The sequence below is a fragment of the Etheostoma cragini genome, chromosome 3, assembly GCF_013103735.1.
Source record: "Etheostoma cragini isolate CJK2018 chromosome 3, CSU_Ecrag_1.0, whole genome shotgun sequence".
NCBI lineage: Eukaryota > Metazoa > Chordata > Actinopteri > Perciformes > Percidae > Etheostoma > Etheostoma cragini.
Genome location: NC_048409.1, coordinates 26961139 through 26977310, shown reverse-complemented (window position 1 = coordinate 26977310; position 16172 = coordinate 26961139). Strand labels below are relative to the sequence as shown.

Below are 16172 nucleotides of genomic sequence, written 5' to 3'. Positions count from 1 at the left end.
GTGGAGCAAAAGAGAAACTATTCTTTCATGCACAGCCGCCTCCAGATGGCTGATGTCATGGGAGTCTACGCTGCGTTAACAGTTCTTACTGTAATTCCGCAGAGCACTGTAACTGCAAAAAAAAAGAAAAATACTTAACGCGTCAATAAACACCCACAGATGAGCTCAAGAAGAGATGCTCCATGCAAAACACCTTACAATCACACCATCCAGATGTGGAACTATAACTGTAATTTGTTCTCACATTAATTATATTGAAAATATAAAAGAAACTGCTTTGACAGAGAAGCCACCTGTGCTCCAGCGATGCTACTCCAGATTGGTGGCAGGTGTTATCTGTAATATGAGTTGTTATTGTTCCTGCTCATAAGGGGTTATTTTGTAAAACAAATCCTGCCAAACCAGTTATATTGCAATTATATCACTTAATCGTAGGGGAGATCTTACAATGGGGAAATCATTTACATTTAAAGGTGTTAAGTTGTGAAACCAAACCGTTTTTTAGTTCTGGTAATAATAGTTTAGAAGGAATACCTATTTTGATCTAACATGGGACTCCAAAAAGTCAGGCGAGATTAAATTGTTTGCTGAAAGTATGCATTTAATTTCTTATTTACTTCAGCTGATAAAACTAAATCATTGAAAAGGGGCTTGTTTCACTCCAACACATCCTCAGCACCAAACTGCACCCTGTGACCTCTCTATCCAAACAAGATTTCATGCATCATAGTTCCCCAAACAGATCTGCCGTGTGGTAGTGTGGGGGCTGTTTGTTGCCCTTCACAGGCAGCTCGCCTCAGGCAGGAAAAAGAGATATCCCTGTGATAGTCACAGCGTTAGCCGGTTAAGTTTGCTAGCGTAGCGACAAATCTGCTGTGTCGCATGGAAGCATGCCACCAAGGGTAACAGCAGCGCTCATGTTGGGGCGGCTGTGGCCCAGTGTGTGTATGGTGAAGGGTTGCTGTACTATGTAAAAGTGCTTTGAGTAGTCGTTAAGACTAGAACAGCACTATATAAGAACATGTAGTGAATCTGACATACATAATTCACCATGCTGCCAAGTGGGGTTCCACACACTTTTGATTAGACATGTAATTTACTGTCACCGCAGGTAATGATAACTGTTTGGGGAGCACGGCCCCTTTAAATGTTGGGAATGCGTGATGATGCGGGTCGTTATGGGGCTGGCATTAGGCTCAGTGCCTTATTCCATTATTATGGTTCTTCCTGTTGAACAAACGGGCCAAGCATTTGTGTGCTCAACGTGAGAAATTGTCTCTTGCATCTTGCTGCAATTTCCACACTGGTGACCCTGACGTGATATGAACACGCAGCGACTGGTTCGGCCCCACCTCTTGTATCTTCGTGCAATTTCCACAAACAGTCCATTTCCATTTCCACAGAAACTAGTCTGGTTGGATGGTGGTTCATTTACTGAATTATAGCCGGAACAGCTGCCTTGCATTTCGCTTTGCAAAACGCAGTTTGTTTCGGGACACATCAACAACCTTTTCAGCTAGCAAGCTATTTGCTGAAAATGGTAAATTTTGCTACAAGATCTGCTTGGTTCTATCGGGAAATGATTGTAAAGATTTACAAAGAATATGGTTACGGCATTTACTCTCCCACTGGGACATTTTGGTGGATTTCTGTGGATTTGCTAAAGACAAAATAGACACAATGATTTACTGGTAATATCAAATGTGTCCAGCTACTTTAAAGAGCTCACTTTACTGTATTGTGTGAACAGTTAACTTCATTTAATATTTTATGTGGCGCTTTCTTTTGCGGGGTGCAAATGTTCCACAAAAACAAGTTCTTTCCCGAGACTATTTTGCAGAGGCACTATCTTTGCAACTGGAGCTTAGCACCGCCCAAGATGATTGGTGTGATTGGTATAAAAAAATTCAAACAACCCAGAGCATTGTTTTTCTTCTACTATCCAGGAGTGTATGTGTGGAGGGGCCAGACCTTACTCCACAGCGCTGTGGAGTAAGGTCTGGCAATGCAAGAATACACTTGGATTTGGAAGGACTGCAACTTCTGAAGGTAGCCGACCATGTCACTGGCTGCAGTCGTAAACCACCTGAAACCCTTTCCCAAATCAGATTTAGACATGCCAGGCTTCTAATGATATTAAACGTACACCAGTTATGATATAGAAAAAAATTGCTGTTAACATTACCCTTATTCTTATAACTCATTCAAATTAGTTAATGAACCACTGAAATGATTTTGGAAACACTATTATAAGGTACAAAAGAATCTTTGGTGTTCTATCAACGTTGAAATCAATCAATATCAATAAATAAGATCTCTGTTGTATTACTGTGTTGCACAGTGGCATGTAATCAATGACAAAACAATGCCATGTGGCTCCCCCTCCCCCCAAAAAGAATCAAGGTTTGTATTGAAACGTGGGTCAAAAACCGTGATACAAACCGAATCCTGGGTTACAGCCCTTCATGTTAGAGTGCATTCCCTTTACAGTCAAGCTGAGGATGATGACCATAAAGAGCAATATTCATGGATTTCATGTTAATTATTATGTTACTTTTAGCAGTTTGTGAAAGAGTGAAGTGTTCCTGAAGGAGACGTTGGAGTGTTTGCTGCAGTAATAATAATTTTGGGATCCAAAAATGAGATCACGGGTTAGAGAAGTTCAACGCAATTGTCAAAATAAAGTTCCCTTACTTCACACTTTGCTGATGATATAATTTGCTACAGTTTCCATGATCTCTCCAGCTGCTTGTTTAAATTTTCTGTCAGGAAGTGCTGACAGACCGTTGCCACCAGCGGTGCGGTCCCAGTTATTACGGCGATCCATCAAAAGGCCTAACCCGTTTACAGGTGAGTCACAACAGACAGTGACTTTGGATTAGATTACAGTGATGATGATTGGGTATATCTGGACCAAACAACCAGACTGTATTATTAGAAAGGCTCAAGATCCAGCATGGTAATCAGTTTTTGTAATATCTTTGGAGTAAAATGCCCTACTATGGCATCTGACTTCAATATCCCTGCCGGGTGTGAGTCAGCGGAGTGCAGCAGTCAGTATATTTCCTCCACTGAGACCAGAACATGTCTGTCCTGCAGGCTCACATGTCTCATATTTGTTAAGCTCAGGTGGAAATTGTTACACACTGTGTGCCATATTGACCTGCACTGGGCCACGCAAGGTGACTGGAACATGTCAAGGCTCTAAGGTGTGTGTTTGTGTGTGTGTGTGTGTGTGTGTGTGTGTGTCTGTCTGTCTGTCTCCGGTTTCCAGTGGCCTGCACAAACAATCGTTATAAAATCTTGCTCTCGATTCACCCTGGTCATGATTTAGTTTTGAACTAACTAGGTTTTTTCTTCTTCTTTTTTTTACGACTTTGATTTGCATTTAATTTTACGAGCCGACTGAATACGCTACTACTTTCTTCTGTGAGTTTTAAACATAGACTGTATAAAATAACAATGTTCTCCATTATCTTCATTGAAGCCTCTATGTGTACAGGCTTGTGGTGAGGCGCTATATGCTATAGGTGCCAAAAATAAACCTGTTTGGTGCTGCTGATTTGTTTTGTTCTGTCATGGTTCATGTGTACAATAAACATCACGCTTTGTAAGAAACAAATCGCGGCAGAGAATCGTGATATCAATTCTATGCTAAAAAATCGTGTTTCACATGTTTCCCCGACTCATGCAGGCCACAGTTCCAAGAACAATGGGCCAGCTTGAGAACATCCTAAACCTCACTTGCTTGTTTTATAGTGAGACTTGTTTGCATTTAAGTGTTCCATGTAGGATTCAGTGAAAATAATCGGCGTTGCACAAACGTTTTTTAAATAGCTTGTTTCAACTTGATGAACACCACCTGTTCATGAAGAGTTTTGTGAGATGTGATCCTTTACATAAATGCCTCTTCGGGTTGCTATGGGGCAAGTGTGTGGAGTCGAACCTTTAGCTCCACCCACGTTGAGCCAAGATCAGCGAACTGCAGTCAGAGCCTACTCACACACTGGCTACTACCTTTATTGAGTGTTGGTCTGGACTAAACTACCTAGAATGAAATTAGGAAGAATGCAACTTTTAGTCTTTACTAACACGGATGAGCTCTTATGAAGCAGGACTAGGAGGCGTTAGGCATCGGGTACAGAAAGCCACTGAACTACCACTGCTGTCTGAACTACTCTGGAATCCTTGCTCCTTGAATAACAACTTTAAAAAAAAGTGTCACGAGTCTGTCACAAGTGTCTAGAGTCTTGCGTGTTCTTTTTTAAACAGAAACAGGGTTTTGTAACCACGTGCTGGACACCCATATACCCTCTGATAGAGGGGATCTGTGTTTACATACAGTATATCTAAAGGAAAAAAAGATTGTTATAGCATATCCTATTTCTCGCCTAAAATGTATTTTAGACCTTTTTTTAGCCTACTGTTTAAGTGTTATACAAGATTGTTACCAGCCGGCTACCATTCTGTGTCAGTACGGTCGAGCTTGACAAGCTCACCCACGTCACCCACCAGCGAAATAGTTTATTGGTCTAATGTGGCACAGTGCATTCTGGTAGTTTTAGGCGTTCTACCTTTTGAGATAATGGTAATATGCCAGCTTCTTCTCTATCTTATCTTGTCATGTAGCGCCAGTATAAAAAATGTGTCTGCCATTCTACTGTATATACTCAAACTAGCTCAGTTTTTTTAAAAGACCCTCCTTCCGATCTCTGTAAAATGCCACACCAGGATGCTTTAAAAATAATAATCCTACGTATAGTGCTTACCGTAATCTGCGAGGAACAACAAAATAAACTCTCTTAGTGGGTCAGTTTTTCCACAACGGGTCACCAGTGAAAAAGACTACACGTACGACAGTATCAGTGTAAATAATCATCAGGACAGGATGTGTTGCTTTTATGGCGCAGCGGGAACACGCCGTCTGTCACCACAACACGTTAGAGAAGATGACGGCGATGCTGAGAGCAGCAGAGCACGACAACAGAGAGCGGCTGCATGATAACAGCTTCCAGTTTGTCATCAGCTGCTGAGCTGAGTCATGAGACTGAAGCCCGAGGACCCACGCTGTCATCATGTGGCTGTCTCACCTGTGTGTGTGTGTGTGTGTGTGTGTGTGTGTGACAGAGTTAGAGAGACAGAGTTACAGTTAGTGTATTGACTAAACAACCTACTATAAACAGACAAAATTAAAATAAACAGAAATTTTTGATGGCACACCTTGCGTTTCTATAAATGGCAATGTATGGCTGTAGACTATTGAATATTTTCATAATTTCAACTTTGGTGTAGAGCTGACTTTGAACTCCCAGACCTCAGACACAGCTGAGAAGAAACACGGGTATGAAAAACACAGGTCCTGTTCCCTCTGTAACTTTCTTTGTAGAGCAAAACGGATTTGAATTCCCCAAACTATTCCATGACTTTTCAGATTTGTACCTGCCCTTGTTCACAGCCTGAACTTGTTCTTCCTTCCTGCTTTGTCACATGAATAACTGTGCAAAATATTTCAGGAATGTAAGGTGCTGTGCCGGACTGGCCCACATGCTGCAGAGATCTTATCACTCTACAAGAAACGGAGTAGTAGCCCTCTTTTATGTGTCTCAGTGCCTAGTTCCATATCAGGCTCCAGGAAGCCTAAACTCAGTCAATCAGCATTTACATCCACAAACCCTCTGCTGACCAGCAGCCTGTTTACAGCAACACAAAGTCATAAATGAACCAAAGGGAGCCTGATAAGGAATAGGTCGGAGACACGATAACAGAAGCTTTGATCCTTTGTGTAACTGGACAAAGAATCAGCCAACAATTCCCTACGATCTATATTACCAACATCTTTTTCTTTTCCTTGTCATCCTCTCTTATGAGGATGTTTTGTTTTTTGAAAAGAAATAACTGTAATGAAAATCAATGCTGGCGGCTAGTAGTAAAGTCAAGCTTCTGTCCTCATGTTTTCTTGTTCTTTGTTTGCATTCACTCGGTCTTCATAACAAAGTTGAGAAGGCTAAAAAACCATAAAAGCTTAAGTTTCCACGACAAATGCTAAACTCAATCCACAGACTGGAGCCCTGGCACTTTTACTGCTTATTGCAAATTATGCAAATACGGAAATGAAAATCTGAAAGTGCTAACATGACAAGCATGTGCCAGTGTACAGTTTGCTTCACGTTGTCATTAGAGAGTGACTCTGATGCAAATGCTGGTGGAGCACAAATGCAAAGTTGGCTGGGTTTGCCGGATGATTTGTTGTACCGAGAAAGGACTCGCATGTCTGTATTTGACACCCCACACAGGCTTTATGGGCCGAGTACGTCCATGGTTTTCATATAAGAACACTAGTGCTGTCAATTAAACGCGTTAACGGCGTAAACGCAAACCCGTTTTGACAGCGTCATTTTTTTTATCGCAAGATTAACGTTCTTTTTGGCCTAGCAAACTTTGTAGTTTTTTCATAATGCTGTTGCAACAACTAGTAACATTAAAAAACTACAACAACATAACCACAGAGATCAACAGGCTCGCTGCACACTCTTATTTGGGAGAGTAGTAACGTTAATTTTGAGTGGATGGCGAGCGTGAGATGCCGAAATGGACGCCAATAAGATTCTGGATAGAAAGTTTACTTTTTAAAAAGTTTCCAAATGGTTCCGTTGACAAGACCAAAGTGATCGGTTTGTTTTGTCGTTGTGACCTGAGCAGACGTCAGGTCACAACCCTTTTGTTGATGGACAGTGTTTCATTGTGTGAGAGATTTTTGGCTTCAAGTGAGAAGGTTACGTGTGAATTGAACACTACAGTAGCCTATATGCCAATGTTATTTTGTGTGTGTGTGGCATGTATGTGTACGCCCGCTGTACACAGCGTAGACATACACGCGGATAGCTTTAAATGCATACAGATAACATGCCACTTGGCTTAAGAAAGTTGGCGTGTATATTTACGCAAAGTCATGAAATATGTTGAAATATACCTGGTTCTATTGAAACAAAAAACTACGTCTCTACATTGTCTTTACTGTCAACAGTCTTTACTAGCTTATTAACAATACACAAGTAGACTTTATATTTCACAATTACTGTTTTCAGTCAGATCAGTTATAGGCATAAGCATATACTTGAAGGCAGCTTGTTTCACAGGGGGAGAGAGAAAGGAAAGAGACAAGCAAGAAATAGCAACTGCTTTGTTCAGCTATAACTCAAAGCCCTGGGCAGTTCAGTGCTTGTGTTTAGTTTTTTACCCTTGTAGTGTTCTCTTGTGGCAGAGATAGAGGCAGTGATGTTTACTGTATTTATATAGCGCTTTTCCAGTCTTAACAACTGCTCAAAGCGCTTTTACATCTACAGGGAACATTCACCATTCAAACACATTCATACACTGTGGCCGGGGCTGCCGTACAAGGTGCCACCTGCTCATCAGATAAACATTCACACACATTCACACTCCGATGCGCAGCACCGGGGGCAACTCGGGGTTCAGTGCCTTGCCCAAGGACACTTCGACAATGACTGCAGGGGCGGGGATCGAACCACAAACCTTCCGATTGGCAGGCAACCGCTCTACCACTGAGCCACAGCCGCCACAGGATTCTCACACCGCCTCAAACCACACTGACAAGTCTGATCTCCGGTTACATGATTGGCCACCACAGCGTGACGTGAGGGTTGTCTTTCTCTCGGTCTCAACTTTTCGCTGCAGGCCCGCTGCGTTTTTTGAGAGTTGCCCCTGCGGCAACACCCGCCGCAACCTAAATGCACTACCCCCGTTCAAAATGAGTCGAAAGATTGGAGTTTTTGCTTTACCATAGGACGGCCGACGGAGGCCCTGACACATTAACCCGATAATTGGCCGTCGGACAGTTTGGCGAGGTCGGTGACTTAAGGTCAGTGACTCGAGTCTGTTCGCTGTGATTAGTGGTGTCGTCGGCCGGAGGGGCCATCGGCTTTCATTTGGGCCGATGTTAATCGGAGGGCGGGCAGTCGGACTCAATGACCAATCATGGGGGAGGGTGTTAGTGGAGTGCTAACATGGAAGTGATAAGCGGGATGAGCGTGACTAACACTTCTCAAAATCTGACGGAAATCTTTTGAACTGACTGGTCAGTCCGACTCGGGAAGACTGGTCAGTCCGACCGCCTTTTCTGCCAACGGTCGACTGTCGGGTTGGTTTGTCAGAGCCATAAGACACCAACCATAAACCGGAACGTGCCCATCGTAGCTGCGGCAGCCCAAACACAGTAAGTAGTTGAAGAGTTGCAGAGTCAGCTCTGACAAAGCTTACAATGCAGCTTTACAAAAGCCCTGTGTAGAGGTTAATTTGCTACAACTCAACCTCCTAATGCGTCCAGCTTGTCTGTACTTGACACTCCATCACCGTTGGGTACACGGAGAAAGTTAGCTATCAGCCCGACGGAGAAAAAAAAAGACATGAGGACCAGAGTGTAGTGGAAGGAATAAAGAGAGTCAAATAAAACAGAATGTGATAAGGAAAGACCAGGGCTGGAGGTAGAGAGACAGAGGGAAAGTTGACTGCTGCAGGTAGTTAATCTTGGCTGTTCATTTCATGCTTGGGTGGTCGTGCAGTCGTCCAGCCCTGGTAGGCTCGTCCTGACACCCTGCAGGGAAAATTAATGACTTCAATAAAAGTGCCATGTTTTCCTGAGACGTTTCCCGCATCGCACTTTATTGGACAAATCTTAATTTGGCTCTGATCAGATCGCCAGAGCCTGTTACTGTACATCTGGAGGGAAATGAACGAGGCACTTTGTGTGTGTTTGTGGTTTTCTTTCCTCTGTGCAGCAGCCAGTATACAGGACATGATGTATGATACTATGTTCTTTTAGCTGAGCACCTGTGTTTTTGTAGTCTACCTGAAAGGGCGGTGATGACGGGGCAAGCCATGTTGTTATTTATTATTATTTTCCAGATTTTGCAGTAAATTACATTGAAAAATGCAAACTCAATTTGTACCACTAAGTTTTGTTTGGACTTATTTCCCACAGCTACGACAAAAGAGTATTGTTTTATTTTGTCCCTCAATGTCCCTCAATGTCCCTAAACAGTCCGTCTTCAACTACTAAATTTGGACAATATGTTGTTATGGGTGTATTTGTCTTTTGTTTGTGATCCAGTGGTTTGTGTGGGGTAGCCATTTTCTCCTTCTTTTTTAAATTGCCAGTTTCTAATAAAAAACAGCTTTTCATTGATACCCACCAATAAGTCACAGATCATAACCAGCCGTGCCTTCGCTTGCTGTCTTGTGCAATAAAAAGTGTTTAGCACCGTGTCGGTGGTACTCGGGGGTTTGTCCTTGGCTGCTGACTGCACCTCAGACAAATGATATTCCAGTGGAGGTTTGGATGTGGAGGTGTCAGCAGTTTTAATGACGGGCTGCTGAAAACCTCCACTCATTTCTGAGGCGCTGCCTGCCAGACTAATCCCACCAGAGGTGTGTGTGTGTGTGTGTGTGTGTGTGTGTTTCTGTGTGTGTGTGTGTGTGTGTGTGTGTGTGTGTGTGTGTGTGTGTGTGTGTGTGTTTCTGTGTGTGTGTTTCTGTGTGTGTGACTGTATGAATGCATGTGCATATGTTTTGTGTGTCCGCGTTTTTGTGTGTGTGTCAGAAGCACAGAGAGGGAGTATGCATTTGTTTCTCTGAATGTCTGGGTCGAGGGTATGTGTGGGTGTGTAGATTGGTGAGTGTGTGAGACTGTGTCCGTTGACAGAGTAGCTGGTAACTAGAATGTCCGCCCACCGATTTATCCACACACACACACACACACACACACACACACACACACACACAGTTGAAATAACGTTGAATTGGGGCCCCCTGGTAGTTCACTTGGTAGGCTCAGTCCTTACCAAGGATTCAAACTTCAGTTCCAACCCGTAGCCCTATGCTGCATGTCATCCCCCCTCTCTCCCACTTTCCTTAATCTGTCCTATTAAATAAAGGTTATTTTTTTGGGAAATAACGTTGAATTTTGCTTCACAATAACAGCCTCCAGGGTGAAATTCCTTTATTTTTTTGACCCATCCCTTTCTACACGGACTTGCTCACTTTTTATCATTATCCTCTCCATTCAGGCGAGCAGTTGAGTCCGGTGCGTCTCATACAGACACCGTAGGTATCAGACACTCAGTTCCACTGATCATGCCGATGTTTTTGACAAGTTGGGAACGTTTTGAAATAATAATAGTATAACAAGAAGGTCACTTTTTCTCTGAGTGTATGTACAGTTTGTGCTGTTGTACTTCTATCTGTGTGTGATGTTCTTAGACTAGTAAAGTAAGATTATTTTTGGAATTTTCTTCCTCTGACGTCTGTTTGAGCATCATGTCTTGGTTCTGGGGTAAGGTTAGTAATAGTAACAGTTGGGTTAAGTGTAATAGATTTAGACATTGGGGGTGTGGAAGGTTTTATGTTAATGAGTAAGGGTGTGACGAGATCTTGTTTTACGAGATCTCGCGAGATTAAAACGTAACAAGATTTCTCGTCGAGGTGAAATCGTACAAATCGTACAAAGGACAAATCGTGAGGCGATGTGATGTCAGCGTGATGGAGCGTGAAATTACTATTGAAGATCCCCCTGCCACTTTGAAATCATTTGTGTGGCAACATTTTGGTAAAAATTGTTTCTGTTTGCACTTGTAGTTTTGAGAGAGCAGTACTTTGGTTATTGATACACTTACTGTTTGCATTTAAAGTGTTATTTTTACACATTTATTTTATTTATACTGTTTATTTTTTTATGTTCGGTTTGTGGAAAGGCGTTAGATTTCTCGTGTGAAATTGTACAGGGCAGAAGCCAGTTGGTAGAGGTTATACAAAACATTTTGCAGTGTTTGCACGTCTTTACTGCATATAATTCATTAAAATAGTAAAAAAAAAAGTTAAATAACATTCATCATTAATAGTTGATTTCAAAATGCACCTAAATTGTTTTGCATTTTGTGATATTTCAGTCGAGGATTTCTTTAAATTTTTTTTAAAAATCTCGTCTCGTCTCGTTCTCGTGAACCCCTCTGTGATGTGTCTCGTCTCGTGGAGTAAGCGTCTCGTCACACCCCTATTAATGAGGGTCCTCATCATTAGTTTACATGTAAGGTACACGTGTGTGCTTGGGGGGGGGGGGGGGGGGGGGGGGGGGGGGGGGGGGGGAGTGCATGTTTGCCAGCTCCAGTGTGCTGCCAGGATGTGGCTGCTTCCTGTGCTGCTTCCTGTTTTGTCTCTTCTCGTCTGATTGGTCTGTTCTATTCTGGTTAGTAATGTTGAGTGACAAAGGGGACAGAGTTACAAATACTGTACCTGACATAAATCAAACAACCCACTGGCTGTAAAATACATGTTACTGTATTGGAATTTCGAAGAATATTACAATTAGAGTTGTGGTTTAAAAACATGATTTAATTATAAATGCTAGGATAAAAAAAGATAATGAAATTAAGGTTAATATGTTTTACTGCCAGAGCTGAAATCTAAATGATCCTCCTATTTACTATAAATGTTCATATATTTGTCTCATGGTACCATAATGTAATCCGTGCAATCCAGACATGGTACAGCCAGCAAATAGGATATAATGCAAGCTATTTGCATCTCATTTATGCAATTGGTCACAGGATCATGGGCAAAGAAGAAATCAGGCAAGAAAAAGAAAACTCAAACTCTCTTCTCCACAAAATAGAAAAGGTTTTGTGAGGCGACCTCTAGCTCGTCCAGTGAGAGCGGGCTCCCTATGAGTGCTGAGTCCTTTGCAGCGGCCCGGGTTCGAGTCCGACCTGCGGCCCTTTGCTGTGTGTCACCCCCCCATCTCTCTCCCACCGTTCCCGTCTATCCACTGTCACTATCAAATAAAAGGAAAAGCCCCCAAAAAAATAATCTTTAAAAGAAATAGGCTTTTGTTAAGCAAATTAAAACTGATTTTGGAAGACATTCTCGCAGAGCATGGATTATGTTTTAGAGTCTAGGTTAAGAAGGGACATGCTGCCATGTTGGATAGCACTATGTAGAACTTTTGCTTACTGCTACTCGAGAAAGAAAACCAACCAGCGGGAAAATGATCCTCCGGTCTCCCGAAGGCTCAAGGTTTATTGTCTGTAAACTGCTCCATGCATCTTGAATTGAACATGGGTTTGGTGAATATTGGCCACTAAAGCAAACATATTAACTGACATGATAAGTACCTTAAAGATGTAATCCTTAAGATTTTAGTCCTGGTTGATTTATCAACACTGACATTTGACGTGGTTATAGTAAGTGCTACACTACTAATTCTACACTCTCAGGTGCACAAGTCTGTCTGCCAGACTCTGGACTAAATGAACTTAGAATAATGCTCTTATTCAAGTTGATGTTCTGCTTGTTCATTGGTTGGTTGGTAAATTTCTAATTTACACATTCAGAGAAGATTTGAATTGCAATTTTTTCAATCAGTTCTTATCATTTTAGCATTGGTGATCCTTTGGTGCTGGCTAAAACCTTTTTGGTGGGGCGGGGGGCAAAAACTCCTCTTTGCAGGACAAAAACCCTGATTCTGTCCAAAGAACAGCTGGTTTATCTATGTACAGAAGAGACAAACAAACTATCTTTGCTTTAATATAAAAAATCAGTCAACACTAATTATAACTGGGATCGGATTTCATGCTGCTCATAGTGAAAGTAGTTTTCCACGTTGCAGCAGGACAGAGAAGCTGGTTACCTTGCTGAGGAGTTGGAGGCATACTGTTCACAGCTCTCTGTGGCAGCTCATGTTCAATTTCTCAAGAGCAAAAATGAAAATCATCCGCAGGTGAAGAATTTCCAAAATGACGTTCCCTTGTTTTGTAAATGCAATTTTGATGAATGATTGCGCTTGCGTTTTCTGAGGCTAGTCCAATCCATGTTTCACTCGTTTAACATGTTTAATGTAAAGCAGTAAGAAATGTTTGCAATAGAAATGTGGGATCAGTGCATTTTTCTCTGCAGAGCAGGCTAGTCTGGCAATGCTGCCAAACACTAACTGTACATGAGTCAAAATGCAATGTATGTATCAATTGATTAGACTTCTGTCCTTTTTATGTCATTTTCAAAAAGAACACCCAAAATATGTAGCCTCCGGCCTTCCAAGCAGTCTGGCAGCCCAACAATATCATTCATTTTTGGAAAACTTTATGTGAACATTAATAGCAAAGGTGGTAAAAAAAGAAATAATAAAAAGATGTTTTGAATATCAAATAACCCTCATGTTGTCCTCGGGTTAATTGACCCGTCTCCTATATCACTGTTCTTTTTAACTACCCAATAGTAATTACCCGATTGATTCCACACAACGCTGGGGTTGTCTTATTCAATTTTATAGCATTTAAAAAAAAGATAGAAGTGGTTACAAAATAGTATTGAGTAAAAATTGACATATTCCAGTCCGTCATTATCCATCAACATACATTCCTTCAGTCTAAATAATTCATAATTTCTGCTTTTATAACTCAAACATTAGGTATAATTTCCTATAAATGAGGTTTATTGACCATAAGGTCCAAAAATAACTGTGGAGCTAAAGTCAATAAGTTAGTGTTGAATACGTCGAAAAAAGTGACAAACATTGAAACAAAACCGCAAAAGTGTTAGAAAAGGGACAACAAGTGTTGATTTTTAATTTTGACGGGAAGACAACACAAGGGTTAAGTTATGACGCAACAAGTGTTCCTTTTCTCAATACTCCTCCAAAATGTCCATCTTCTCCAGTGGTCACCAAAACACTACTTAGAGTGAGTTCAACAGCCCTTGGGTCCTTTAAATTCCCCATAAATATAAATAAAAGTTGTTGTTGTTTTTATTAAACTTTGCTCCTGGAAAATGATCCATTTGGCCCAACGACAACACACTGCAAGATAAAGTACAATAGGTCTGGATTCAGATTCCAGTTCAGGACATTTTACTCCTCTGGCCCAAAGTCAGATTTTACATCAATATTTACTCATATCCATTTCCTCAGAGACGATTAACAAGACAATCTGAGATCTAACAGATATGATTCCTTTGGACTACTGTTGCCGCACAAAACAGAAAAATCTTTGATTTCAATTTTACACCATTATATTTTTCTTTTGTTCATTATGGATGTTGTTTTATATATCATATGGCTGTGTGGGTTAATGTTTCTCTTGTCTTGTTTGGAACTGAGCATGCAGGATACACAAATACAGTTGAAATATACATTTCAACTCCAATGTGGTTTTCAAAGGAACACCAGCCCTCTAGGTAGAGCTGGGCAATATATCGATATTATATCGATATTGTGATATGAGACTAAATACCGTCTTAGATTTTGGATATTGTCATATCGTAAAATGGCACAAGTGTTGTCTTTTTCTGGTTTTAAAGGCTGCATGACAGTAAAGTGATGTCATTTTCCAAACTTACCAGACTGTTGTAACTTTTCTATTATTGACCTTTACCCACTTAGTCATTATATCCACATTAATGATGATTATTCATCAAAAATCTCAATTGGGTAAAAGTTTTGTGAAAGCACCAGTAGTCAACACTAAAATATTGTGGGATCGATATTGAGGTATTTGTTTACAAATATTGTGATATTTGATTTTCATCTCCTCATGGTGTTTGGTAGACAACGGTCCTTATTAGAAGACGCCTCTCTCCGGGACTGTCTGTCTTTACTTTTCTTGATTTTCTTTGAAAATTGCACTTAGTTTGCTAAAGCCCTCAACTATACCGTTTTGGTTCACTGTCAACGCTCTCTTCAACCTCGTTTTAGCCACAACAAGCTCTGATAACACACTGCACCTAATGACAGACAGACATGACTAGCTGGTAAACACAGTGGAGCATTGTGGAGCTTAAAAGACCAGATGTGTGTGGAGACCAAACAAGAGCTAAACCAGAGTAGTCTTGCTTTGCCTGACCTTCCTCCACATTGCCGTCAAGGAGGGTCTGGCTACTCCACACAGCATTCCGGGATGGGAAAAAAACATGCTCAGGTTATATTTGCATTTCTGCAAATGAATGCATTCCTTAAATGAATCACAATAGTAATGTGTGGTGCTAAGCACCAGAATGAGCCACTGTACTGCTGCAAAATAGCGTCGGGGCGGAACTTGTTTTGGTGGAACACTTGTGGATTTACCCTGCAGAGATCTGAGGAGCAGTTCACCATAGTCCTCATAAATCCATCAGAGTTTAGAATTACAACACAAAGGGAGAGGAAGGTGACGGCCATCCAGCCAAAAAGAAGAACATCTGGTGTAATTTCTGGCTGCACCGGAGCAATCTCATGAAGTGGAATGTCAAGAATATGGGACTTACATTTATTAGGTCGCTGGATGTATACGTTGTTTGATTCAAACTAAACTTTGCTGATAATTACACTGTGGCTCTTTGCACATGACCCTAATCATGCAAGACATTTTGCACATTATAAATCCATATGTCTGCTCAATATATCTGACATAATGCACACAGAGATGCCGAGATGCAGCCACAAATACAGCCTGCTTTTTATTCAACGTATCGGTTTTCTTCTTGCCGCTGCAGCAATCCCATTTTTCCTCTGAGATCATTAAAGTTTCATCTAATCATGTTCAATACTCCATTACTAAAACAGTCAATAGATGCAGACCCGATGAGAGACTGAGGGCAGAGAAAGGAAGATGTGAGAGAGACAAAAAGAGAGTGAAAAGAGAGAGGGATATCTTCTCCTTCAACCAACACTTGGAATGTGTTTCCATCATCAGAATGTACGTTTCAATCTGAGCACCTGTACCCTCTTCTTCAACTAGCTTTCCTTTAACCCTCCTGTTGTCCTTGGGTCAAATTTGACCCATTTTTAAAATGTCAACATCAGAAATATGTGTTTTTAATCCAATTTCTACATAAAAAAGGATGGATTCCATACATCGGTCTTTGCAAATATAATTAATTACTGTCATTGAATTTTGGGTGAAAATTGAAATTAATACATTTCAGTGTCCTGACTAAACTCATCCATACATACGTTCCTATGATCTTAACTATTAGTCCAAATGGTTCATCATTTCTGTTATTTGTATACTCAAATATTAGCTATAATTGCACATAAATGAGGTTTATTGACCATAAATCCCCAAAACGTAGTGTAAAACTAGTGGTAGTAAGCTGGTATTAGTCAAAGCTAAATAAAAGTTGTTAAAAGGGAC

At 41.1% G+C, this 16172-nt stretch overlaps 1 protein-coding gene and 2 long non-coding RNA genes across 3 annotated transcripts in view; 2 read left to right on the top strand and 1 right to left on the bottom strand.

The window, feature by feature from the left end:
* The window catches only part of LOC117942013, a 34569-nt gene extending 32508 nt beyond the window's left edge, over positions 1 to 2061 (top strand). Inside the window, exon 3 of the long non-coding RNA XR_004656041.1 lies at positions 1947 to 2061. This is a non-coding gene — a long non-coding RNA (uncharacterized LOC117942013). The remainder of the gene's footprint in view (positions 1 to 1946) is intronic.
* The window catches only part of gpr4 (G protein-coupled receptor 4), a 48729-nt gene that overhangs the window by 20196 nt on the left and 12361 nt on the right, over positions 1 to 16172 (bottom strand). The window lies entirely within an intron of this gene.
* Positions 2337 to 9941, top strand: LOC117942012. Its single transcript, XR_004656040.1, has 3 exons — positions 2337 to 2347; positions 9128 to 9135; positions 9876 to 9941. It is a non-coding gene; the product is annotated as an uncharacterized LOC117942012 (long non-coding RNA).